Here is a 27,172-nt window from a genome sequence, read left to right on the forward strand (position 1 = left end):
CTTGGAATACGACGATTCAATTCAGGAATGAAAGAACACTAAAGGACCTTTCAAATGACCAAAAATCGACCCAATCCGACATCAAACGAGGAAGTTATGAGCATCTCCATTGGATCGCATGATTTGGAACGATTAACAATCCAAATTGCATAATGATGATCAAAGAGTTCCAACGTGCTTTTGGGATATCAAACGGTCTTAGAACTAGGAAATTCTGGTCTCGTTATGAAGCTTTTCGAGTTACCATTCCAATGAGCTCAAAATAGTCTAAATTCAACCACTAAAGAGAGAGTTATGAAGGTTACTATTGGACAAGGAGATGAAGAAAAACTCAGGACTGATGACTGTGATCCCAGTTATGGATGCACTATTGGTCTCGGGATACAACGATTCAAGCTAGGAATGAAAGAGCCATAAAGGACCTTTCAAATGACCAAAAATCGACCCAATCCGACATCAAATGAGGAAGTTATGACCATCTTCGTTGGATCGCACGATTTGGAAAGATTAACAATCCAAATTGCATAATGATGATCTAAGAGTTCCAATGTGCTTTTGGGATATCAAACGGTCTTAGAACTAGCAAATTCTGGTCCCATTATGAAGCTTTTCGAGTTACCATTCCATTGAGCTCAAAATAGTCTAAATTCAACCACTGAAGAGAGAGTTATGAAGGTTACTATTGGACAAGGAGATGAAGAAAAAACTCAGGACTGACGACTGTGATCCCACTTACAGATGCACTATTGGTCTCGGGATATAACGATTCAAGCCAGGAATGTAAGAGCACTAAAGGACCTTTCAGATGGCCAAAAATTGACTCAATCCGACATTAAACGAGGGAGTTATGAGCATCTATGTTGGATCGCATGATTTAGAAAGATATACAATCCAAATTGCATAATGATGATCAAAGAGTTCCAACGTGCTTTCGCAATTTCAAACGGTCTCAGAACTAGCCAATTCTAGTCCCATTATGAAGCTTTTCGAGTTACCAATCCAATGAGCTCAAAATAGTCTAAATTCAACCCCTGAAGAGAGAGTTATGAAAGTTACAATTGGACAAGGAGAGGAGGAAAAAATTCAGGACCGACGACTATCATCCCACTTATGGATGCACAAATGGTCTCGGGATATGATGATTCAAACCAAGAATGAAAGAACACTAAAGTACCTTTCAGATGACCAAAAATTGACATAATCCGACATCAAACGAGGGAGTTATGAGTATCTCCGTTGGATTGCCCAATTTGGATAGATTAATAATCCAAATTGTAAAATGACGATCGAAGAGATCCAATGTGCTTTTGGGATTCAAACGGTCTCAAAATTAGCCAATTATGGTCCATTTGGATTCTTGTTGAGTTACCATTCCAATGAGCTCAAATAGTCTAAATTCGACCACTGAAGAGAGAGCTATGAAGGTTACTATTGGATAAGGAGATGAAGGAAAAATTCAGAACGGACGATTGTGATCCCACTTACAGATGCCCAAATGGTCTTGCAATACCCCGATTCTAATCAGGAATGAACGAGCATTAAAGTATGCTTCAAATGACCAAAAATCGACTCAATCTGAAATCAAACAAGCGAGTGATGAGCGTCTCCGTTGGTTCACGAGATTTGGAAAGATTAATCATCCAAATTGCAAAATGATGATCTTAGAGTTCATACGATTGTTTCATTACCATGATTGTGTACATTTTTAGTGATCGAAACTGTTGGTATGGTTGGGACCTTATTTAGTATTCCAAACTGTTTATGTGATTGGGCCATTTTCATTTCCAAACCAATTGATATGTTGTATTTTGTTTTCCGCAATTGAATCAGTTAGTTCATGTTTTGTAGCCTAGATGGATGCCACATACAGCCAAGTTCTTTTAGGTATGAGGAAGCTAGTCATAAAATTTGTCAACATTTTGCAATTGAATGTAGATTGTTTAGGTATTCCAGTTTTTAAGTATCTATTTGTGAGCTGCTTATTCTATAGTTGCGATGTTTCCTGTTTGTGATACTTGGTGCATGGGTCAACCGTGCTAATGATTGATTCAAATATCAGAGATCCTATATATCATTGGGGGCCTTGTTCAGTGTTTCGAGCCTTTCATATAATGGGGCATGTTTTAATGGTCCAATTCTTATGATTGGTCTGTTTCCAATGATTGATATGTTAAGGCATGTTTTTAGTAATCTAATTGGTTGATGTGATACATCCCATGGTACACGAATCATCAATGGTGGACCATTTTCAATTATCTAAGTTAATGTTTCCCAACCCGCTATGAATGCTACAAATTGATCATATGATTGGGTCCATTTTTAATAGTCCAAATTGTTGAAATGATTGGACTCATTTTAATTATCTAAGCCATTCTTAATGATTGACCCTACATTTTGTGATTCAAATCGTTAATATTATAGGGTGCCTGCTATCTTTATAAAAAAATTAAGGTAGGGACTATTTTCAGTGATCCAATTAATATGGTAGGGCTTGTTTTCAATGATCTAATGGTTAATATTGATTAGGAACATTTTCACCCATACGAATATTTGATATGGTTGGGCCATTCCAAGTGATTCAAATCGTTCATTTGATTGGGTCTACTGCAAGTGATCAGAACCCTTTATATCATTGTGGCATTTCTTGCGATCTAAACCCTTCATCTAATTGAGGTCATTTCGGGGATCTAAACCAATATATGTTGAGGCCTGTGTTCACTAATCAATTCCGTTGATTATTAATAGCCGTCATTGGATGTGGTAAGGACAAAAATTGTTAGTGGAGCAATCTTGACATATAATATTTCAATCTTCTATAGTTAAGTATGGAGTGCAGTTATTTTTCTTGACTAATTGTTCATCTAGCTAGCGCCTATATTCAACAATCCAAATTGTTAATATGGTAGGGTTAATCCAAACCCTACCACGGTTGATCCAAACCCTTCATATGATGTGCTAGTTTCTGCTGATGCAGACCTTAGACATGCTTGGGCCATTTCAATTGATTTGAATCGTTAATATGATTGGCTCATACTTAGTGATCCAATGCTTCATATGATTGGGGTTGCTTTTAGTGATCTAAGCCTTAAATATCATTAAGGTCGTTTTCGGTGATACGTTATATACAATGATGGTGCCTTTTAATAGTTAATTGTGATGGATGTTTTTAAATGGCGGTTAATTTCAATGAACAAGATGTATAAAGATATACATGAATATATTAATGAGGTGTACCAGAAATTCCATTAGGTGATACAGCATGTACAATGATAATGCCCTTTAATTGTTAATGGGGAAGATGATCAATTACCACGTCTATTCTTTTTTGTATGGTTATACAGAGCCCCACCATGGGCGACAATGTTCATTTGACTTGTGGGAAGAACAAGGGTGCTGACAATCAATAATTTGCAAAGAAGATCCCTTACCCTTATTAACATGTGTAATGTGTATGGGAGATGCAGGGTCAATTTATCACCCCTTCATTCATTGCATGTTTGCTTGAATGATGTGGGACTACTTTCTCAATGCTCTCCATGCAAGCTTAGGTGAAGCCGAATTTTGTTGTGGACCTTCTATGGTCTTGGCATTCAGGAGGGGTGGGAAAAGTGGGGAAAGCTTTGTGGAGATTGCTTTTATATAGGATATGTTTTCAGAATAGGAGTTCTTCGCATGTTGTGGTTGTTAGGGAAATTAAATGTATTTTTTGGGTTGGGCTTCTTAATCCTGCTAATCTCTCATAAGTGGTATTTTCAAATTAAATTCTTTTGCGCATTTTGTGGGCTTCTAGTTCTCTTGATTAGGTCGTTGTATTTTGCGGTGGCAACTACCGAAGCATGGGAGATACTTTTAGACCAACATGATTACATAAACGGCATGGCGTTCCAGTCAAAGACTTCGTCCCGAACTTAAAATATATAGATCTTTTTTTCTTCGAAGTGGATTTATCAGGGGCCAGGCTACCCCGAACCCCCGAAGGGGCTTATCATCGGGTGTTGGCTGACTGACTCTGATTGCCTATAGGTTGTTTGCTTGACCGAAAAGTCCATCTACATCCCCTATTCAAATTAGAAACCCTACCTTGCCTCATAGCACTTCACTCCTTCCCCGTGATCATTTTCAGGTTTTGGTTTGTCCTAATCGTTGGGGTAAGGTCCCACGAATGTGCACATGACTTACTTTTTATTGGACTATCTTTAATAGGCAAAATCTCACACCACTTTATACAAGGGTTGATTAGCTGTGGAATCAAAGTAATAACTGTCGATCTTTAATTAGGATCAAGACAAATAAGAGAATAGTCAGACTCTTACCCGAAGATGAAGTTAGGCTTGGATAAGGACACTACTTGGATTAGGAAGTCACTCATAACAAAATGTTTTTTTAGCTTAAAATATTAGGGCATCATTTAAAATAGACACATTTTATGCATCATTTTCAAAAGGATTTTGCGCCAGAATCAAACACTAGGAAAATTTTAATGATTAAGGAATAAATTGATAAGAAGAATACCAAAGGACGATCTACGCTAAAATAAAATCAATACATCAAAGCCTTTGATCCTTACATTCCAATCTATACTTTCTATTGTCAAAGCGGCTAGGGGAAAAAATTTAGAATTCGAGTAAGAGGATTGTGGTATCTGTCAATAGTGGATCAAATGTTAAACTCTAGAATTGTATGAGCAAATTTAAATCAAATTAGTTAAAACCTTGCTATTATCGAAGTCCTCATATGGGTAGACGGTATTACCTTGTATAAAAATTGCTTACTCCAAGTTTGATTCCCCTCCCTGTGGATTACCCGTCACGAGTTTGGGAGTATGGCTTTGGTTGTGGGTTTGCTCCCCTAAATCACGAGTTCGGTTCAGTTCCCCTTCCCATGGATTACCTGATGAACGTGGTTAGCAGGTGATTGTGCGCATTCGCAGGGAATAGTGGGTTTGCTCCCCTGAAACACGAGTTTGGTTCTGTTCCCCTTCCCATGGATTACCCGATGCACGTGGTTAGCAGGTGATTGTGTGCATTCCCAGGGAATAGTCTCGCCTTAAAGGGGCGTGAACACCATGTAGTTATAAAACAAAAGAAAATTCAAAATTTACAAGTGTGGTGTTTGTCATCGTTGCTATAGCAAAATTAGAACGGCAAGAAAGAGTACAAAAAAGAGAAGAAAATAGTTGAAGGAGCTTAGAAAATGAAGAGAGCGTAACGGAAAGTTTTTAGATGCTGAACTTTACATAAAGCTTAACTTTGAACAGAGCTTAGCAAATATATTAGTTTTGAAACTAAGGAATCCAATGGTTTGTTGGTTATTGCACATCATAATTATGTTTTTTTTGTTGGCCAATTAACTTGAAGGATGTCTAGTTCTAATGGTAAGGGTCCTTTTTTGAACTCCTTTGAAAGTTATTCTCTTTGAGAAGTCCTTAGGGCTCATTGGTAGTGACCTTAAGTGTGTCGGATTTTTTGATGCACGTGGTTTGTGGGTGATTGCGTGCATCTGTAGGGAATGATCTCACCTTAAAGGGATGAAAAAAAAATTTCCAAAACCCGTCACGAGCTTGGGCAAATGGCTTTGGTCTTGGGTTTGCTCCCTACAGACATTAGTTCGTTTCCCCTCTCCGCGGGTTACTAGTCACGAGTTTGGGTGAACGACTTTGGTCGTGGGTTTGCTCCCTATAGACACGAGTTCGGGAGAATGGCTTTGGTCGTGGGTTTGCTCCCCATAGATACAAGTTCGATTCCCTTTCCTGTGGATTACCTGTCATGAGTTTGGGCGAACGACTTTGGTCATGGGTTTGCTCCCCACAGACAGGAGTTTGATTGCCCTGCTCGTGGTTTACTCGATGCACGTGTTGCAATAGGGGATTATTTATTTATTTATTTTATTAAAATCCTCACATCTGGAGTCTCTTGAAACCCTCAATTCTGCGTTCACTAGCTCGTCCATTCCTTTTAAACTTCATCCCGCCCTTATAGGGGTAAGCTAGTGATGCTTAACAACTGAATGAGAGCTTCGTCTGTCGATGAATAACGGATTGACTCCGTTGTTGGCATTGCTTTGTTTTTCTCTCCTTTCCTATTAGTGAGTTCAGATGCACGCTGTCACTAAGAGGGGGAAAACGAAGCCCCAACCTAGTAAGGCGCACTATAGCGCACTCCGGGCGGCCTTGGCTTCTAGCTCTCTTGATTAGGTCGTTGTATTTTGCGGTGGCAACTACCGAAGCATGGGTGCTACTCTTAGACCAGCAGAATTACATAAACGGCATGGCGTCTCCAGTCAAATCCTTCGGCCCGAACTTCAATATATAGATCTCTTTTTTCTTCAAAGTGGATCTATCAGGGGCCAGGCTAGCCCGAACCCCCGAAGGGGCTAATCATCGGGTGTTGGTTGACCGACTTTGATTGCCTATAAGTTGTTCGCTTGACCGATAAGTCCATCTACATCCCCTATTCAAATTAGAAACCCTACCTTGCCTCTTATCACTTCACTCCTTCCCCGTGATCATTTTTAGGTTTTGGTTTGTCCTAATCGTTGGGGTAAGGTCCCATGAATGTGCACATGACTTACTTTTTATTGGACTATCTTTAATAGGCAAAATCTCACACCACTTTACACAAGGGTTGATTAGCCGTGGAATCAAAGTAGTAACTGTTGATCTTTAATTAGGATCCGGACAAATAAGAATAGTCAGACTCTTACCCGAAGATGAAGTTAGGCTTGGATAAGGACACTACTTGGATTAGGAAGTCACTCATAACAAGATGTTTTTTTAGCTGAAAATATTAGGGCATCATTTAAAATAGACACATTTTATGCATCATTTTCAAAAGGATTTTGCGCCAGAATCAAACACTAGGAAAATTTTAATGATTAAGAAATAAATTGATAAGAAGAATACCAAAGGACGATCTACGCTAAAATAAAATCAATACATCAAAGCCTTTGATCCTTACATTCCAATCTATACTTTCTATTGTCAAAGCGGCTAGGGGAAGAAATTTAGAATTCGAGTAAGAGGATTGTGGTATCTATCAATAGTGGATCAAATGTTAAACTCTAGAATTCTATGAGCAAATTTAGATCAAATTAGTTAAAACCTTGCTATTATCGAAGTCCTCATATGGGTAGACGGTATTACCTTGTATAAAAATTGCTTACTCCAAGTTTGATTCCCCTCCCTGTGGATTACCCGTCACGAGTTTGGGAGTACGGCTTTGGTTGTGGGTTTGCTCCCCTAAAACACGAGTTCGGTTCGGTTCCCCTTCCCGTGGATTACCCGATGCACGTGGTTGGCAGGTGATTGTGCGCATTCGCAGGGATCAGTGGGTTTGCTCCCCTAAAACACGAGTTTGGTTCTGTTCCCCTTCCCGTGGATTACCCGATGCACGTGGTTGGCAGGTGATTGTGTGCTTTCGCAGGGAATAGTCTCGCCTTAGAGGGCCGGGGACACCATGTAGTTATAAAACAAAAGAAAATTCAAAATTTACAAGTGTGGTGTTTGTTATCGTTGCTATAGCAAAATTAGAACGGCAAGATAGAGTACAAAAAAGAGAAGAAAATACTTGAAGGAGCTTAGAAAATGAAGAGAACTAAACGGGAAGGTTTTAGATGCTAAACTTTACATAGAGCTTAACTTTGAATAGAGCTTAGCAAATATATTACTTTTGAAACTAAGGAATCCAATGGTTTGTTGGTTATTTCACATCATAATGCTGTTTTTTTTTTTTTTTTTCACCAATTAACTTGAAGGATGTCTAGTTCTAATAGTAAGGGTGCTTTTTTGAACTCCTTTGAAAGTTATTCTCTTTGAGAAGTCCTTAGGGCTCATTGGTAGTGACCTTAAGTGTGTCGGATTTTCTGATGCACGTGGTTGGCGGGTGATTGCGTGCATCTGTAGGGAATGGTCTCACCTTAAAGGGACGAAAAAAAAATCCCAAAACCCGTCATGAGTTTGGGCGAATGGCTTTGGTCTTGGGTTTGCTCCCTACAGACATTAGTTCGTTTCCCCTCTCCGTGGGTTACCAGTCACGAGTTTGGGTGAACGGCTTTGGTCGTGGGTTTGCTCCCCACAGACACGAGTTCGGGAGAATGGCTTTGGTCGTGGGTTTGCTCCCCACAGATACAAGTTCGATTCCCTTTCCTGTGGATTACCCGTCATGAGTTTGGGCGAACGACTTTGGTCGTGGGTTTGCTCCCCACAGACAGGAGTTCGATTCCCCTCCTCGTGGTTTACTCGATGCACGTGGTGTAATAGGGATTTTTTTTTTTATCGTCACATCTGGAGTCTCCTGAAACCCTCAATTCTACGTTCACTATTAAGCCTATACCCGTCCATTCCTTTCAAACTTTATGTAACGCCCTGAAATTCGGGGGTCGAGCATAACTCAGCTCCCGAGTTCCAAAACATCACTTAGGCAACATATTTAATGATGAATGTATGTTGGCTGTATTAGTGCATAAAACATGGAATAGATTAAGCCAAAACACAGATATGATTCAAGGATAAGTGAATAAAGCAAGCGGAAGACTTATAGTAAAATATGTGTACAAGTGTAAACCCCTGAGTACATATACAAACCAGGTCGTATGAAAGTGTTATTTAACAAAATTATAAGTATCAAATTACATCATTTAAGTTTCCAAAAATAATCCCATAAACCCGCACATCAGACCGAGGCTCGCTAGAACCCGTCTGAAAACTGCATATAAGAGAAGGCAGCCTCGTCATCATCCATCTCCCGCTCTGCCTCAGAAGTAGCATCCACATCTACAACATCAGAGCCTAAGACAGAGTCTGGTAAGTGTTTAACACCACCCCAGAAACGTGGGAGTGAGTGATCAACTCAGTGGAACAATAAGGCACTGGTTAACATGTTATCAGTTCAATCAAACAGTAATGATAAAGCAGAACAATTACATAAATCCTAAGTACTCTTGTTAATGCGAGGATGTATGCAATATGATGCATGCCCTCACGCGTACACCCTCAGCGTCTTCATCTTACGTTACGCATGACATCGCCTCAAAGTGCGCCACATCTACAAAGCACATGCAAGTGCGGTGCATGGATATGATTACCAAGTTGTTATTAGTCAATTTCATACAGCAGGATTGGGAAGCTAAGATACCTTCCTCATATCACCATCCAAACAATGATCCATACTAGGGTCGTCTATCCTAGACATCTCATACGATCATATGTTTGAGGTCGTAGCAAAGGGCTCGTCACCAATCAATGCACGCCTTTCATGCCCTTACTACTACAGTTTGGCTCATCACCTCCTTGCGGTATCCAGGTATGCTCGAGGTCACTACAAAGGGCTCGTCACCAATCAATGTAGGCCGACAGCACGAATATAGTGTCCCATACCACCATAATCGGCTCACGAGTTTAGTTGCTCACTGGTCACTACAGGGAGGCTCGTCACCCCAGCGTAGGCCGACAGCTCGACCACGGTGTCCTATACCACCATGTCCGGCTCATGAGTCTTAGCGGATCAAGGTACTATGGTTATTAGGATTTCACTGGTAAGTTCGGTACCCTAGATTCAACAATAGCGTCCAATACATGGTGAACATACATCGGACAATCGGGTTACTTGACGAACTCGACTAGCACGAGCGCACATTGAATTGAACGACATAGAGTATGCAAACACTCCGCGTGGCCAAACCACTGCCGCCAACTCTAATACGGCTCGGGTTCGTCTAATACGTCCTACGTGGCGAAAGCAATCTCAACCACGAATATAGGGTCAATTACCGATTTCCTGGACTAAGGCATAGTCCCAAACACATTACAATACTACAGGTACTCATGTGGAATGTAAAACAGTAATGGAACAACAACTCAAATCATGGTACATATTCATCTGAAGAATATCAACTTAACATAAATGTAAGCATAGGTAATGCTTGAATTTAAATAACATGGAATGTAACTTGCATAAAGGAAATCATACGCATTAATAGGAGTGTTGAGAATCACTTCTCAACGCCCGCTACTAGTGTAATAAGTTACACTTTAGATCATTCATGCATTTCTACAAACACTTAGCATACATGGAACAACATACATGACGTATGTTGGAATACATGCACTTAGACAATTCCTTTTACCAAGGAGTCGTCATACATGCATCTAGCATACATACATGACAAATAATCATGGCAAACATAAGTGCATATTTTATACGTATACGGTACTTTATAAATACACATAAAATACACAAATCTCAATACAGCACATGCATATCAGGAAAGCAATGTAAACGCAACATTTGGCATGTGAAATCTCATCCATAACAAGAATAAATCACTAACTGGCGTTGAAAGCCTTGAAAACCATAACCTATACACTTAAAGTCCGCACCTTAAGCAAGAAAAGAAACACCGAACTGATTTAGACGAGTTGTCTTCGTCAACGGCGATAGGATACCCTAAAACAAGGATAGAAATAAGATACAAAAACACCAAGACTAATCTAAGCTCTAACACAGGTTAGGGTTAGGTTAACTTACCCCAAAATGAACTCAGAATCGTCAGAATAACGATTCAAAGTGAAGGCTCAAAGATGAAGAAGAACAAAGAAGAATCCAAGATGATTCACCAACTTATCTCTCTCACTTTCTCTCTCTTTTCCACTCTCTTTCCAAGCTAGGGTTAGAGAAAATTCGTATGGAAAAGAGAGCTAGGGTTTAAGGACTATAAATAGGCCTATTCTTGATGAAAATAACCCCAGGGTCAAGGTATACTTAGGTTATAACCAAAGTAAGCCTTTCTCGATCCAACGAAGCACTTTTGGTGGGCCTATAACCACGAAAGGTCGGACTTAAGCTCCTTGACCATGGATCTAAGTCAAGCTGAGTTTTCATACCGACCGGCTCTTCAGATCAGCCGTGGCGGACCACACTCAAATCAACGGTCACGGAATCTCGATCAGGTCCACAAGCACTAGGATATGCCTGGGCCAACTATCCTGATCAGAGGGTGAAATTGGGTCAGAATCCAACGGTCAGATAGCTTAAAATAGTCGCACAAGCGACACGACTCAGATTTCATAAAAGCTTATTAAATTCCAACCGTTCTCACACTCTTCACTCCGAGCTCAATCAAATTGACCCAGAACATCACATGGACTTGATTTTCGAGGTGATGGTCAAGCCCAACTCGGTGACCGCAACAGCCTAAGATCATCACTATCGGACTTTCGACGCGCGGTCCAAGTCTGATCCAGATCTTCCAAAAATTTCCCAGAACAACTGGATTTAGCGATGGATCCCAGGTTTCAAAGTAACATAGTGCTAACTAATCTACAAGTTTAGAGCCATGCAGATACAATTTAAAGTGATTGATGCGAATTTCACAAGCAATCGAGTATAGCGCTAATTACCCCAAAAACAACTACTTAAGGAAAGATTAGCACAAAAATTCCAAGGTCGTTACAATCTACCCCCCTTAAAGAAAATTTCGTCCTCGAAATTCATACCTTCATATAATCCTCAAGGATCAGAGGGTAGGTCTTTCTGACCTCAGCTTCAGATTCCCAAGTAGCCTCTTCCACACCATGATGCGTCCATAGCACTTTCACAAGAGGGATAACCTTGCTACGCAATACCTGCTCCTTCCTATCAAGAATACGCGTCGGTCGCAGTACATAAGTGGCATCCTCACTTAACTGCACTTGCTCCCAACTGATAATATGCGAAGGATCAGGAACGTACTTCTTCAGCATAGAAACATGAAATACGTTATGCACGCCCGCAAGAGGTGTGGGCAAAGCAAGGCGGTATGCTACCGCTCCCACTCGATCCAGAACTTGAAATGGACCAATAAATCTCGGCGTCAGCTTCCCCTTCTTACCGAACCGCAGAACTCCCTTCATAGGAGAGACCTTCAGAAATACATGGTCTCCAACCTCAAACTCAAGCGGTCGACGCCTCGTATCAGCGTAACTCTTCTGCCTACTCTGGGCTATCAGAAGTCGACGTCGAATGATGTCAACTTTCTCTGAAGTCACCTGCACCAACTCCGAGCCAAGCAAACTACGCTCACCAATTTCTGCCCAACAATGTGGTGCTCTGCACGGGCGACCATACAACGCCTCATAGGGAGCCATGCCGATACTCGCATACTGAAGACAATCATCCCAATTGTCCTTGAAATCCAAAACACAAGCTCGCAACATATCCTCCAGGACTTGATTCACGCGCTCCGTCTGCCCATCTGTTTGCGGATGAAACGCGGTGCTGAACTTGATTTCACACCCATTACTTCACGGATACGAGTCCGGAAGATAGATGTAAAGCGCGTGTCTCTATCGGACACAATCTCGGGGAACTCCATGCGAGCACTATCTCCTTGATATACAACCTAGCCAACTCGTCTGCAGAGTAAGTGACTCTAATCGGTAAGAAATGCGCCGACTTCGTTAATCGATCGACGATCACCCAAATAGAGTCAAATCCCTTTCTCGTCCTCGGCAACCCAGAAATAAAATCCATAGAGATGAAATCCCACTTCCATTCAGCTATGGGCATGGGCTGCAACAACCCAGGAGGTCGGCGATGCTCTGCCTTGACCTGCTGGCACGTGAGACAACGAGAAACAAATTCAACAATCTGGACCTTCATATTGTCCCACCAATAAGACCTCTTCATATCCTGATACATCTTCGTGCTACCTGGATGCATCGCAAGTTTAGAACTATGGGCTAACTCGAGAACCTCACGTCTCAAGTCAGGGATGTCAGGAACACATAACCGGCCACGAAAACGTAGGCCCCCATCAGAAGTAACACTCCAGTCGGAGTTCTCATCTGTACCAACCCGCTGCCTCATCTTCACCAAAAGCTCATCATCTGCCTGAGCTGCAACGATCCTCTTGTCGATAACGGGCTGTACACAAATGTGTGCGATAACCTCATACGGCTTAACCACCGTAAGCTTCTGCTCAAAATCGTGCACGAACTCCAACATATCCCACTCTGTTATCATCAGTGGAGCCGCAAACTCAATAGCCTTCTTGCGACTCAACGCATCTGCCACAAGATTCGCCTTGCCCGGATGGTAAGAAACATCGAACTTGAAGTCCTTCAATGTTTTCATCCATCTGCGCTGCCTCATATTCAAATCACGCTGCATGAAAATATACTTAAGGCTCTTGTGGTCTCAAAAGAGCTCGAACTCCTCACCATAGAGGTAATGTCTCCAAAGCTTTAATGCGAAGATGACAGCTGCTAACTCCAGGTCGTGCGTAGGGTAATTCTCTTCGTGTTTCCTCAACTGACGCGAAGCATAAGTAATCACCCTGTCCTTCTGCATAAGGACACAACCTAGGCCAACGCTAGAGGCGTCAGTATATATAATATACTTAACCCCTTGCTCTGGCAATACTAGCACAGGGGCGGACGTCAACTTGTCCTTCAGCTCCTGAAAAGCTAACTTCGCCTGTCATTCCAAGCAAACTTCAAATCTTTCCGTGTCAGCTACGACAATGGTCTGGAAATCTTCGAGAAGTCCTGAATAAAGCGTCGATAATAGCCTGCAAGACCCAGAAAACTCCTCACCTCAATAACTGAACCAGGCTGCTTCCAGTCCTGCACTGCAGCTACCTTGGCAAGGTCGACGGCTATTCCTTCCTTGGACACCACATGTCCTAGGAACTTGACTTCCTCTTTCCAGAAATCACACTTCTTGAACTGTGCGAAAAGCTGATGCTCCCTAAGAGTATCCAAAACCGCTCTTAAGTGCTCCTCGTGCTCTACCCAGCTCGCCGAATAAACCAAGATGTCATCGATAAAGATAATGACGAATCGGAACAGGAATGGCCGAAACACCCTGTTCATCAGATCCATGAACACGGCCGGTGCGTTCGTCAGACCGAACGACATCACAAGGAACTCATAATGACCGAAGCTAGTCCTGAAAGCGGTCTTCTGCACGTCCCCATCCTTGACGCGTAACTGATGATACCCTGACTGCAGATCAACCTTCGAAAAGTACCGTGCCCCCTTCAACTGATCAAACAGATCATCAATCCTGGGCAAAGGGTACTTATTCTTCACAGTTACCAAATTCAACCTGCGATAATCAATACACAATCGCAAGGAACCATCCTTCTTCTTCACAAACAGAACAGGTGCTCCCCAAGGAGACACACTAGGCCGAATAAAACCCAATTCCAGCAAACCATCTATCTGCTTCCTCAACTCCTCCATTTCACTCGGAGGCATACGATAGGTGGGTAAAGAAATGGGCGCCGCACCAGGCATAAGATCGATAGCAAAATCAATCTCACGCTGAGGAGGTAATCCAGGAATCGACTCAAACACATCTTCAAACTCCTGAACTACCGGCGTACTAACCAACGCCGATTCGGCCGAACTCTCCAACAGAGAAGAATAAAAATCAATACGAAGAGGGTAACTGACCTGAACTGGGAAAGTAACAATCTCGCCCTCAGGTCCATGGATCGTCACTGATCTAGCTTCACAATCAATCTCAGCTCGCATCCTCGTGAGCCAATCCATACCCATAATAACATCGTAGTGATAAAGTGGTGTGACTAGCAAATCAACACGGATCGATCCACTTCCCAGATCGACCAAACAATCCATACAATGCTTGCCCAAAGCAGAGGAAATCCCCGTAGCGGTAGTAAGCGTCACTCCTTGCATAGGAACAGATCTCAAACCCAAACGCCTAACTGCCGCATAAGATATAAGAGAAGTAGTGGACCCTGTATCCACTAACACAGAAACAGGAATACCTTCAATATGCGCTGTCACCTCAAAGGACCTCGGCACCAAGTCAGACATAGGCGCTTCAGCTGAAAGCGCATGAACACGAGCCTGCTGCTGACGATTCGGCGGAGGAACCATGGGCCGCTGAGGTGGCCTGAAACCAGGAACTGCAGGTCTGAAGGATGGATGAGCTGGCGCTGATCGAAGAGGAGGAGGAGAAATAACCTGAGGCATCGGACGGCTAACCCTCTGCGGTGGAGTAAAACCACCTGCTCGCATACGGGAGAAGCAGAAATGGTCCAAGTGCCCCACCTTCCCACAATAGGAACATCGAAGATCAGCTCTCATCTGCTGAGCGGGCGGCGCTGAACGCCTAGGAGGAGAATCAACTCGCGGCCTCTTGCCGAGGAAAGGTGCACCCTGGAAATCCGGTCGCGGCCTAGGAACCATCGGTGCTCGCATGCGGGATGCTCTATCTCCATCCTGCTCTGCTCGCAAGGACATGCTCACTAGCTTCGCATACGAAGAAATGCTAGCACAGCAAATCTTCGATCGGATCTCAGGTCTCAGTCCCTCAGAGAAACGCCGCATCCTCATCGGCTGATCACCCAGGATCAAAGGAACATACCGCCCCAACTCAGTAAACCGGTTCTCATACTCCGTAACCGACAACCCTCCCTGGCGGAGGCGAAGGAACTCACTCTCCTTCTCGTGTCGGTACGTAACCGAAAAATACTTCTTGTGGAAGCGCGCCTCAAACGCCTGCCACGACCACACAAAATCCTCCTCGACAGTGCGAAGCACAGTGTCCCACCACAGACTGGCCTCCTTCTCAAACATGAAGGTGGCAAGCTCAACCTGCTCGACCTCAGAGCAGTGCAACGGTCTCAGCATCTTAGAGATGCGGTCTATCCAATACTCGGCCTCCTTGGGTCTATGAGAACCCGCAAAAGTAGGTCGCAAGCGCTGGAATCGCTCGAAAGTGCCGCTAGCACTGGCGCTCCTAGATGGAGGCATAGGTGAAACAGGTGGAGTCGCCCCCACAGACTGAGCAAAGATGCCAGCCATGGAAGAGAGGAACTCCTGCTGCTGCTGGTGCTGCTGCTGCTGCTGCTGAATCTGCTGCTGCTGCATCAACAGCATCATATGCTCAAACCTATCAGTAGGCGAAGTAGACAAAGGTGCACGGCTCGGCTCAGGAACCGAGGGTGTGACTGGAGGAGCCATCTGTGTCGACCCAACACCGGCACGAGATGGACCCGCCTGCGGATCCGATTGGCTATCGCTCAAGGGAGGAACCCCAGCAAGCGACTCAATAAGAGAGAGACTGGCCGAAGTCTTCGAACCCTTAGGAGGCATCCCTACATTCAATCAGAGGATGCAACCTGTCAGATTCTAAGTCATATAATCCATCCACACAACAACACAGCACAGCTCCAAGGACAAACAACATGCATTCCATTAATCAAAATCGTCGCAATACAAGTAGTGCAGCAATACATGAATCACGACTAGGAAAGCATGTAAACAACAACATCTACAACTTCAAACAACACAGCAACTACCACAACTACAACACTACAACACCCCAACTACAAGCCAACAACGGCTACACACAGAAAGAAAACACCAAACAAAGCAAAGACGGCCACGACGACAACTACTCGTCGGAATCAGGAGATGGAGGCGGAGCACCCTTATCCTGCAAGCAACACAGGATAGACTTCAGAGTCCGAGACACCTTCTTAAACTTATGTTTAACAAGGGCTTGAAGATCAACCATATCCTGGCGTAAAACAGCCTGCCCTTCTTCAAGCCGTGTAAGACGGGCATCTCTGGCAGTCTGCTCTGCGCCCTGCTCTGGCGCCACAGGAGGAGAGCTATCACTCAAATCATGTGCCTCAATCTCTTCCTTGTCTTGCTCTGTTTCTTCCTCAGACTCAGCACCACCTTCAGCATAACTCTCTTCATCACCGCTCTCAAACTCAGCCTCACCCTCTGAGGCAAGTCGACCAGAACCAACCTCCATCAGCTTAAGAGTCCTCAAATTGATATAACGAACAGGAACCGGCTTCTCAGCTCCAGGCCTATAGCCAAACTCATGTGCAATCCTGCAAATGAGGCGGCTAAAAGGGAGCGACTCGGTCCTTCTACTCGAACGAGCGATGAGAATAATCTGGCGCAGGACGTACGTCGGCACACACAACTTCGCTTTCTGCCCCACCTGATATAGGAAATCCACCATCAGGCGTGTACACTCGCTGCGGTTGCTCCACCTTGGGTATACATTGAACGTAAATATGTGGTGAAGCAAACGGAAGTCGTCCGTCATGAAGGAAGCCAGAAGACTCCTATTCGGCTGCCATTCGACCAGACGACCACACAAGGATCGGGTGCGACGATCCCTCTCGCGCACATTGTCTACATTCTTCTCGCTGGCATGTACTTCACCAAGTGGCACTCTCAAGAGGTGGGATATCAAAGCAACATCGACGATACCCACACGACCGCTACCACAAAGAATCTTGAACTGCAGAGGCTCCAGCGAAGGCTCCAGAATGTTGGCATAAAAGGCCCGAACAGTGCTAGCATTCGCGCGATACTCGCCTTCAAAGAAGGGACCCCAACCAGCCCCTTCTAGGCGCTCCAACAAGAAAAACTCATCAAAGAGTCGCGGATCAACATGAGCCTCAAAAAAGACTCTACGGCCTTCATAGACTCCATGCGACAACTCCGCCAACAAAGTCCTACTAACGGGAGCTCGAGGATCAAGGTCCCGCTTCGTCTGGAATTCACGCGTGGCGGACGTGCTAGCGGCGGCACCTCTCGGCCTCCGTGCACGGGTTGGGCGGCTCGGCCCGGCTTCATCCACGGGCGCTCTCTTCTTCCCCATCAAGGAAAGAAGGGAAGAAATGGAAAAGATGGCCGTCACAATCTCAAAGAGGGCCATGAGAAATGAGAGAAAGAGAGAAATAGGAAGATGGTGAAGCTTCCATACAACTATTAGCCAAATAGGGAAAGCAAGAGCTCAAATGAGAAGGAAAGAAAGAGAAATCAGCAATGGGAGGGAGGATTTGGAGATGGGGTGATGGGTTTGCACGAAAAATGGAAGAAGAAGAAGATTTGGGAGAGATTTGAGCGGATTAGGAGAGGGTTTTGAAGAAAAGGAGAGCTTGGGAGTGGGCTTTGTAAAGGAAACAGGTAAAAGAAAAAGATATAAAGGTGAAACCGTGGAGGGGTAGGCCACACAAGGCCTATGGAGCATCGGCCCACCGCGGCCCGCCCGGCCAGGCCCGCTGATTGGCGATCCCTCGCCGAACCGGCGATGACATCGCCGGTCTCTGGACAGTCCGGCGATGCCTCGCCGTTTTGGCGAGGCCCTCCTGGTCCCCCATGGTCTGAATGATGTGGTTCCCCCTGGGTCCCACAGAAAATGCCCCGATTGGCCCCTTGCATAGATTGACACCTATCGGGTCATTCTGACAGAAATCTGATTCAAATAATGATTTCTTGAAGGTTTAAAGGTGAAAAAGGGAAGATAGACCGTCTAAACTCATTAATAGAGGGTCTAGGAAAGGTTTCGGGTCGCTGTGTGTGATCAGGTAAGAGTACAGACTTGATATCGGCGAAGGTTTTCAAGAAACTTTCACCGATAGAATCTACGGAGCACAAACACAAAAGCGATGATAGACCCCCACCTAAATACATTAAAATGGCGACAACGTGCGGTGTGTGACCATAACCCAGGTCCGGTTTAATCCAGATCATGCTCTGATACCAACTTGTAACGCCCTGAAATTCGGGGGTCGAGCATAACTCAGCTCCCGAGTTCCAAAACATCACTTATGCAACATATTTAATGATGAATGTATGTTGGCTGTATTAGTGCATAAAACATGGAATAGATTAAGCCAAAACACAGATATGATTCAGGGATAAGTGAATAAAGCAAGCGGAAGACTTATAGTAAAATATGTGTACAAGTGTAAACCCTTGAGTACATATACAAACCAGGTTGTATGAAAGTGTTATTTAACAAAATTATAAGTATCAAATTACATCATTTAAGTTCTCAAAAATAATCCTATAAACCTGCACATCAGACCGAGGCTCGCTAGAACCCGTCTGAAAACTGCATATAAGAGAAGGCAGCCTCGTCATCATCCAGCTCCCGCTCTGCCTCAGAAGTCGCATCCACATCTGCAACATCAGAGCCTAAGACAGAGTCTGGTGGGTGTTTAACACCGCCCCAGAAACGTGGGAGTGAGTGATCAACTCAGTGGAACAATAAGGCACTGGTTAACATGTTATCAGTTCAATCAAACAGTAATGATAAAGCAGAACAATTAAATAAATCCTAAGTACTCTTGTTAATGCGAGGATGTATGCAATATGATGCGTGCCCTCACGCGTACACCCTCAGCGTCTTCATCTTACGTTACGCATGACATCGCCTCAAAGTGCGCCACATCTACAAAGCACATGCAAATGCGGTGCATGGATATGATTACCAAGTTGTTATTAGTCCATTTCATACAGCAGGATTGGGAAGCTAAGATACCTTCCTCATATCACCATCCAAACAATGATCCATACTAGGGTCGTCAATCCTAGACATCTCATACGATCATATGTTTGAGGTCGTAGCAAAGGGCTCGTCACCAATCAATGCACGCCTTTCATGCCCTTACTACCACAGTTCGGCTCGTCACCTCCTTGCGGTATCCAGGTATGCTCGAGGTCACTACAAAGGGCTCGTCACCAATCAATGTAGGCCGACAGCACGAATATAGTGTCCCATACCACCATAATCGGCTCACGAGTTTAGTTGCTCACTGGTCACTACGGGGAGGCTCGTCACCCCAGCATAGGCCGACAGCTCGACCACAGTGTCCCATACCACCATGTCCGGCTCATGAGTCTTAGCGGATCAAGGTACCATGGTTATTAGGGTTTCACTGGTAAGTTCGGTACCCTAGATTCAAGCAATAGCGTCCAATACATGGTGAACATACATCGGACAATCGGGTTACTTGACGAACTCGACTAGTACGAGCGCACGTTGAATTGAACGACATAGAGTGTGCAAACACTCCGCGTGGCCAAATCACTTTAGAGAATATGAAGAAACCCACATTCAATAGAGGGCAATATGCCCCTTCTTGGCAAGCAAAAAGTCTATGCCATCTAGATGTTATTTACCAAGCATGTTGTCTCTTTAGTTCACAAAGATAACCCCAAATAAAATGTTTCTAGTTCTCTCCACAAAAGCCAAATGAAGTATGTAAAAAAGTAGTAACATGTTTTTCAAAACATCCTTGAGGCAAGATAAGTTTTTTGGAATGAGCATAAGGCAAGAGGAAAGAGCGATGGCTTCTACTCATGCAAATGAAACACATTAGCTAAACTAGAGAAAGTGGTTATGGTTACATGATTTGATCATTTCCCTCAAATTGGGACCCGAGGTTTGCAAAGCCCATGTGCGTCTTATTGTTAGGATATTCTAACAGGTACCCTAAGAGATACCTAAACTTGATTGGATTTGGTTCTGGGTATTCAAAACTAGACTTGAACCCGGAAAGAACCCATCTGTGTTAGCTAGGCCTAGGTATGGGGGTACTAGGAAACACGAACTCAACCCGTTAACAACCCTTTCAACAAAGTTCTCTAAGAGTTATGTGAAGCCCACTCATGTATAAGGCATGATGTCTAAAGGCATTGGATGTGCAGACTAGTTGAATATGTAAGTTGTCCATCCAATAGGTAAGTTGCATTGATGTGCAGACTATAAGGCACGATGTCTATAAGGCATAGGTAAGTTGATGGGACCATTAAGTACTAGTGGAATAAAGTTGTCGATCAAATAAGTAAGTTGATGGGCTCATTAAGTAGGTGATGGTTGCATGCTGAGCGATAATTTTATAAAGATGCTCACTAAGTAGTCCAAAAGGCATTGGGACCTCTCCAAAAGAACCATGTTGCCAAGATCTTGCACTCATTGATAAGTTGGAACAATTTTGCAGCCATGAGAGACAATGACCCTGAGATAACAATAGACCCATTAAGAAAACTAAAAAAAATGCAAAATGTATGTAACAAAAAACAACATAACAAAATAGTAGTAATCGAAACATAGTAGCCACATATATATACCCGCCTGGTAGAGAAACTGGAAGCAATTTCTAAAACTATGAAAGAAGTAAAGTGAAAGTCATAGCAAGCAAAATGTGGTATATGCAAAACATTTGGCCCAACCAATTAATAATCTGTGGGCGGGTAGGGTTTTAACTGTCAAAACATCAATTTGCTTTATTGTTTTTGATATTTTGAAATAGGTTTAAACATTCTTGAGCCCTCCAGATTAGTAAAGTGAGACAACAATAGTCATCTAGTAAAATAGGAGTGCAAATGGTTGGGTTAGGTTGGGTCGAGGGGTGCCCTGTACCCGACCCATTTAAGAATACAGCTGTTGTTTTAGACCTAGACACACACACAAAAAAATCGGGCTTGGTCTAAGTCATGTTAAAATCGAAAGCAGCCGACCCATTAATTTAATGAATTAATACTGGCCCCCTAACCTAAACTTGACTCGTTTATCAAACGGGTCACACTAGGGCTTATAGGGTTGTTAATGGGTTTCCAAAGCTAGGGGTACTCGATGGATCCGACCCACGAATATGACTTGATTTTAACAAGATTGAGGCCAAGAAATTGGACCCATTTAAAATTCAGGTTATGTTACCATAAAACAAGACGGGTATGAGAAGAACATCCTAAACAAGTTGCTTGAGATACGTGACAATGCCATATGGCTTAAGAGATGTTTTTCTTTTCTCCCCTAAATATTAAATGTGTTTGGTTCCTACAGTTCCATACCTGGTTAATTGTGTAGGATCTCATGAGTTTCCAAGTCCTTTTGGGTCCGGGTCTAGTTCTTGAAGACTTGGACCCATAATTGATTATAAATTTGGAATTTGATAGTTGATTTTGCCTCTTTCTATTTCTCTTAATCTTGTTATAGGTCCAAGTAGTTGCATAGGATCAACTTATGTCTCACTGATTGGGTTCTAGTTGGTATTCGCTCTAATCTCAATTTCCCCACCCAAATCATCTTTTTTTTTTCCCAATCAACATCCAAGTCCTCTTAGGAATCTAAAAAAAAAAATGAATTTTTAGCATTTTTTCTGTTATTTTTTCATAAAGGGCATTGTTCTCTCAGTATCGTTGATATATATATATATATATATATATATGTACATAGAGAGAGAGAGAGAGAGAGAGAGAGAGAGAGAGAGAGAGAGAGAGAGTCACACTTCTTGAAGAGTATGCATGCTTTTCAGTTAAGGCTTGTGCATGGGAACTTCATTCTGGATTGGGAACTGGGATGTGAAATCCCATTGTAGAGCAACATGTTAAACAACTCTAAAGATAAATTTCATGCTAAAAAATTTAGGTAGATCTTGAAGTCTATCAGTGCACAAATTCAACTTTCGAGCTCACTATATATCAAGTGTACACATTTGTTAACATGTATCTATTTGCTTCAATTTTATTTTCACCCGATAATCTTTTGGCTTCATCTACAATTTCTGTCTTTTTTTAGGTTCTTGTCATACTGAACTAATTTATTTTGATATTCTTGCCTACATTTAGGTTTAATAATGTTGAAGAACAACCCAACATACCTTGTCCAAAGAGGCATATTCCAATTACTAAAATAGAGCAAAGTAAAGAGGTGCAATGATTAGGAAGCTTATGTGGTATTTTCCTATCTGACTCATATTTTTGTCATCCTAGTTGTAACTGTACTTTGGGCAAGTAGCATCATATCATGTTGTGGCTTTCTCCTGATTTCTAGAGTTCCCATAATCTACGGTCTATGTAGATGACCTGGATCCTAGATTGGACTGTTAACAATTCAGGTTCTTGATGCATTTATGGATCCTAGATTTCTCTATGTAAAAATTCCATATTGTAAAACAACATTCCTAGCTAATTATCTAATTTTGGTTTTTGGAGCATTCATCTATGTGAAAGTGTCTGCAACTTCATATAGCATATCAAATCTTGTCATTTCTCAATTTAGTTCTAAAAATTCAGTTTCTCTCATTTAAGTATGCTCAGTTTGAAAATAACTCTGTTTGTTGAAAGATGTAACTCGTCTTTCGCATTCGTTTTGGCACAGGTCCTCGATGCCTGCCATGTGCTCTTACGTTACTCATTTGCACAAAGAATGGACTGCTCTAACCACCCATTTATGGCAAGTTTCGCCTGTTGAATGTGGATGGATGTTTGTATTTTGAGTTAACTGTACCTTTTCAGGCCACTGACCGGATGGCCACCCATTCGGATTGCCTTGCACGTTGGTTATGGGCAGTCCACCTGGTGACCACAAAGCAATTGTCCTGATCATTGTACACATGTACCACACATACAAGAAAGGCTTTTCACTTTGCATCTGATGAAACTCAATGGTGTCTATCTTTGTTGCATTCTACCTTTGTCTAATTTTATTTTTGTTGATGTTTTTATTGTGGGTTTTGCCTCTTGTTGGGCTGGTAATGATGAGATGGGCTTATGGTTTTACGTTGTGGAAACCATTGTTGCTAAGTTACGGTCCAAAAATCAGATTAGTTGAGCAGTCCTAGCCCCTGTTTCGTTGATGCTTGTTTGTTAAAACCATTGGAATTCATGGTTCTTTAAGTTTCCTACATTGTCTAAATATTACTTTAGCATTAAAATGTTATTTTTCTCTGTAGGAATTTATCTTACCTTTAGCATTATGTTATTTCTCTAACTGTTGGATTTGTTCTGAAAATTTCCTGCGGGGAATTGTTTTCACAGTTAGAATTGTCTAATCAACACTATTCATTTTCTTGAAAATTTTCTCAATAGGTCCTACTGACTCTACCTGTAATCTGACATAAGCTATTATGTAAAAACTTATGAATTAGATCATATCAGTAGTTATCGTATCAATCCTTTGAGATTCCATTAGCATGAATGATTTTGCATTGTGCAGCTTGCTTCTTTCTGCATACTGAGCAAAAATTCATTGTATGAAGAGATAGGGCCTTCTAATTCTAACTGGTTGTGATGCTTGTGTATAGGTCCGCACCGTGAGAGCAGAGAAGCGCCTGAATGAGATAGTGAATAGGTTGAACAAGACAAAAAGTCAAAAGGAAGCCTGACTTGAAAGGTATGATGGTCTATCCTAGATTTCATGTCCGAAGATCATATAAAGATTGTCTCTTGATTCTTGATCTTCCAGTTGATGATGCTTGCATTTATGAGTCCATCCTGAAAATTTTAGTTTGTTATGTTTTGAAGGGTGAAAACCTTTTTGTTGGCTTTCTTTCATGGTCATGTTAGGAAGGCTGTAAATTGCTAAACAGACTTGTTTATTTCTGAAATATTTCATGTGGTATTTCCTTCGACCATTCCATTTCTGAAGTTCACTGGGACTGAATAGACCTCTTCTAAGTTCTCAACCTATGGCTTCTACAAGCTTCCTGGAATATGTCCTGTACTCTATATGGGGTTATAAGCCACTCATGTCATGTGCTGTTTATGGAGCTGAGCGGGAAGCAGTGAATGTAAATCCCTCTCCATCTCTGCTTATTTGCTGTTTTCCTTTTGCATCTTTGAGTTTTCTATTGAAATTCTAGATTTCCTGCAGTACATGGATATCGATGAGGAATTCCTACAAAGGGTTACGAAGAATACCTGTCAATATCTGGGTATTTTCTTTCTACATGCAGTTCTTGTCAATTTTGGTTTCAAAGAAAGTTTCATGCCCTTGGAAACTTGTTGATTGTAAATAACACCTTCGGAAATGTGATTTCAGTGAAGATCTTATCGAAAAGTTCTAAATCTGAGGAACCTTGTATTGCTTCAGCTGAGGTTTTGGCAAGATCAGTGGCATGGCTTGGAAGAGGTCTTTCTTGTGTTTGTGCTCAAAGAGGAGAGAATGATGCCCATTCATAGTTTGAACTAACCCCTTTGCAGGTAATTTCATATTTTTATGCAACTATTTATTGGAAATAATATCAGCAATGAATAATTAATTGCTGATTTTAACATTGTAAATAACAGTTGATGAATTTATTGATCATATAGTTTTATTGCCGAAGAGATTCTTTTGTGTTTGTTTCCATGCACCTTAGAGTACTGAGCTTGTTTACCAGGAGCTTGATCTTATCATGTGATGCCGCTTTCTGCTTCATATTACCCTGGAACAGATGGCCTACTTCCTAAACATCTTTTGTTTCGTTCAATCATGGAAGTGCTTAGATTTGAATTCAGTAGTAGTTGAAAATAAATTCTATCCCTTTACGTTATAACCTTGAAATTTTTTATGTTTCTAATTCTTTTGTTTTGTCTTCCAATTTTCCTTGTAGAGGCCACAGTTGGTGAAGGGGAATATGCAGCTTTTTTCTATGGATCAACAATGTAGTTAAGCTCTTGAAGCACATGCTGCATCATTTGCTTCACTAAAGGTGTGGGCCTTTCCTTCATTTTGTTTATCATCTTGCATACCAACATATCCTACCCATATTGTTCAGTTTGCTGTTGTTTGACTTGGTTTGATACTTTTTTTGATGATCTTCATGGCTTAAACAGGTTGTTGGAAATGAAAACCCTTCCATTCTTATTGCCTTTGCCTCAAGGACCACCAATGCAGGACAAATTACATCAAAGTTACATGTGATTGAACTTGGTGCTCAGCCAGGTTTGCTCCTTGTATTGATCACATTTATATATTTTATGCCATTGGTTGTCTTTCTCTTTTAAAACTACAAATGGCACAGATGGTTTTCTATGCGGCTGACACTTGGTATGACCCCTCATCCAAGTGGGACACATACAATAGATGGGCTAGATTTGTGAACCACATCTAGCCCATGAAATGCAAATCAAGGGAGGAAACCGTTTTCATTTTTCATAGCCCACCAATGTTTTGGATCAAACCAAATATTGGGCCCTGGGGTTTCATGAGGTGTTGCTTCACGTGGACCATTCAGATTATGGAGTCACATCACATATGATGAGTTCTCAAAAATGTTCACAAGAGTTCCGTGCAAACTGGGGCGCAACGGAGCATTCAACATATAGAGTCATGCTCACCTGCACACGTACGCACCTTTGCACACATATCATGGGTGTCTAATCCGAACTGTCCATGTGATGTGGAATCCCATTAATCCCTAAGGGTAGAATTGTCACCATGATCTAAAATTCTGGTGGGCCATAGCAAAGTGAAATGCAAATCAAGGGAGGAAACTGTTTTCATTTTGCATTGCTTACCAAAGTTTTGGATCAAAGTAAAAATTGGGCCTAGGGGGTTTCATGAGGTGCTGCTTCATGTGGACCGTTTAGATTTTGGAGTCACATCATGTATGATGACTAGTTCTTACACGAGTTCCGTGCGAATTGGTGCGCAGCTGAGCATTCGGCATATAGAGTCACGTTCGCCTACGCACTTGGTTACCTTTGTACACGTGTCATGGGCATCTAATCCGAATGGTCCATGTGACACAGAATCCCATGAAACCCTTAAGGAAAAAAATTTCACCCTGATCTAAAATTCTAGTGGGCCATAACAAAGAGAATGCAAATTAGGGGAGGAAACTGTTTTCATTTTTCATGGCCTACCGAAGTTTTGGATCGAAGTAAAAATTGGGCCCAGGGGGTTTTATGAGGTGTTGCTTCATGTGAAACAAGCAGATCTTTTCTTCCCTCCAGATTTTGCTGATGACTTCCCAGTGGCAATGCAGGTACTCATGTGTACCCATAACATTTGGACCATGTTCAGTAGCATCAATACTAAACCACCTACTTGAAATAGCTAGTAATTGACCAATGTTTGATTATTATTTTTTAAATCTTTAGTAGACTCTTGTACTTCAACTGTTGGTGAATTTGGAGATCATCTCTTATATGAGAAGCAATAAAAGATAAATGTGATTTTAATGGCTGCTTTTTAAGACCATTTGTGCAAGTGTAAAAGGGGAACCGACTTTTTTTTTTCCATATGGGATGTCACCATAATTGACCATTTGTTTTAAAATGGATCAATGGTTTAATTGACTTGTAGCACCCATAGTCAATTGTATTGCTGAAAATGACTATCAGTTCGGCAGTGCAGCCCACATATACTTGTTTTTTCTTGAAAAAAAAAAGAAAAGAAAGAGAAAAATGACCACTAGTAGGATTGATATTTGTATCATCATTTTTTTTCTCTTTCCTAGGCTTCTTCTTCTTTTTCTCGTCTTTCTTTCCATGATAATTTGATCTTATAAATAACATAACACTATCAATGATAAAACATACTTTTAGTTCATTGTGCTTGTCTTCAAGATGAGTAAATAACGCTAACATCAGTGCTAGGATGGAGTTATAACGCTATAATTTATGAAGCTTGTG

General features: G+C 42.1%; 1 long non-coding RNA gene across 2 annotated transcripts; it reads left to right on the top strand.

Moving 5' to 3' along the window:
• Window positions 1–22,291: 22,291 nt before the first annotated feature.
• LOC131251314 (uncharacterized) lies at window positions 22,292–26,940 on the top strand. Of its 2 annotated transcripts, XR_009173744.1 has the most exons (5): window positions 22,292–22,506; window positions 22,932–24,754; window positions 25,147–25,245; window positions 25,370–25,478; window positions 26,524–26,940. It is a non-coding gene; the product is annotated as an uncharacterized LOC131251314 (long non-coding RNA). The 2 variants fall into 2 exon arrangements; XR_009173743.1 differs by lacking the exon at window positions 22,292–22,506 and having other exon boundaries at window positions 24,138–24,754; window positions 25,149–25,245.
• Window positions 26,941–27,172: the final 232 nt, after the last annotated feature.

This window comes from Magnolia sinica, chromosome 7, assembly GCF_029962835.1.
Source record: "Magnolia sinica isolate HGM2019 chromosome 7, MsV1, whole genome shotgun sequence".
Taxonomy (NCBI): Eukaryota; Viridiplantae; Streptophyta; class Magnoliopsida; order Magnoliales; family Magnoliaceae; genus Magnolia; species Magnolia sinica.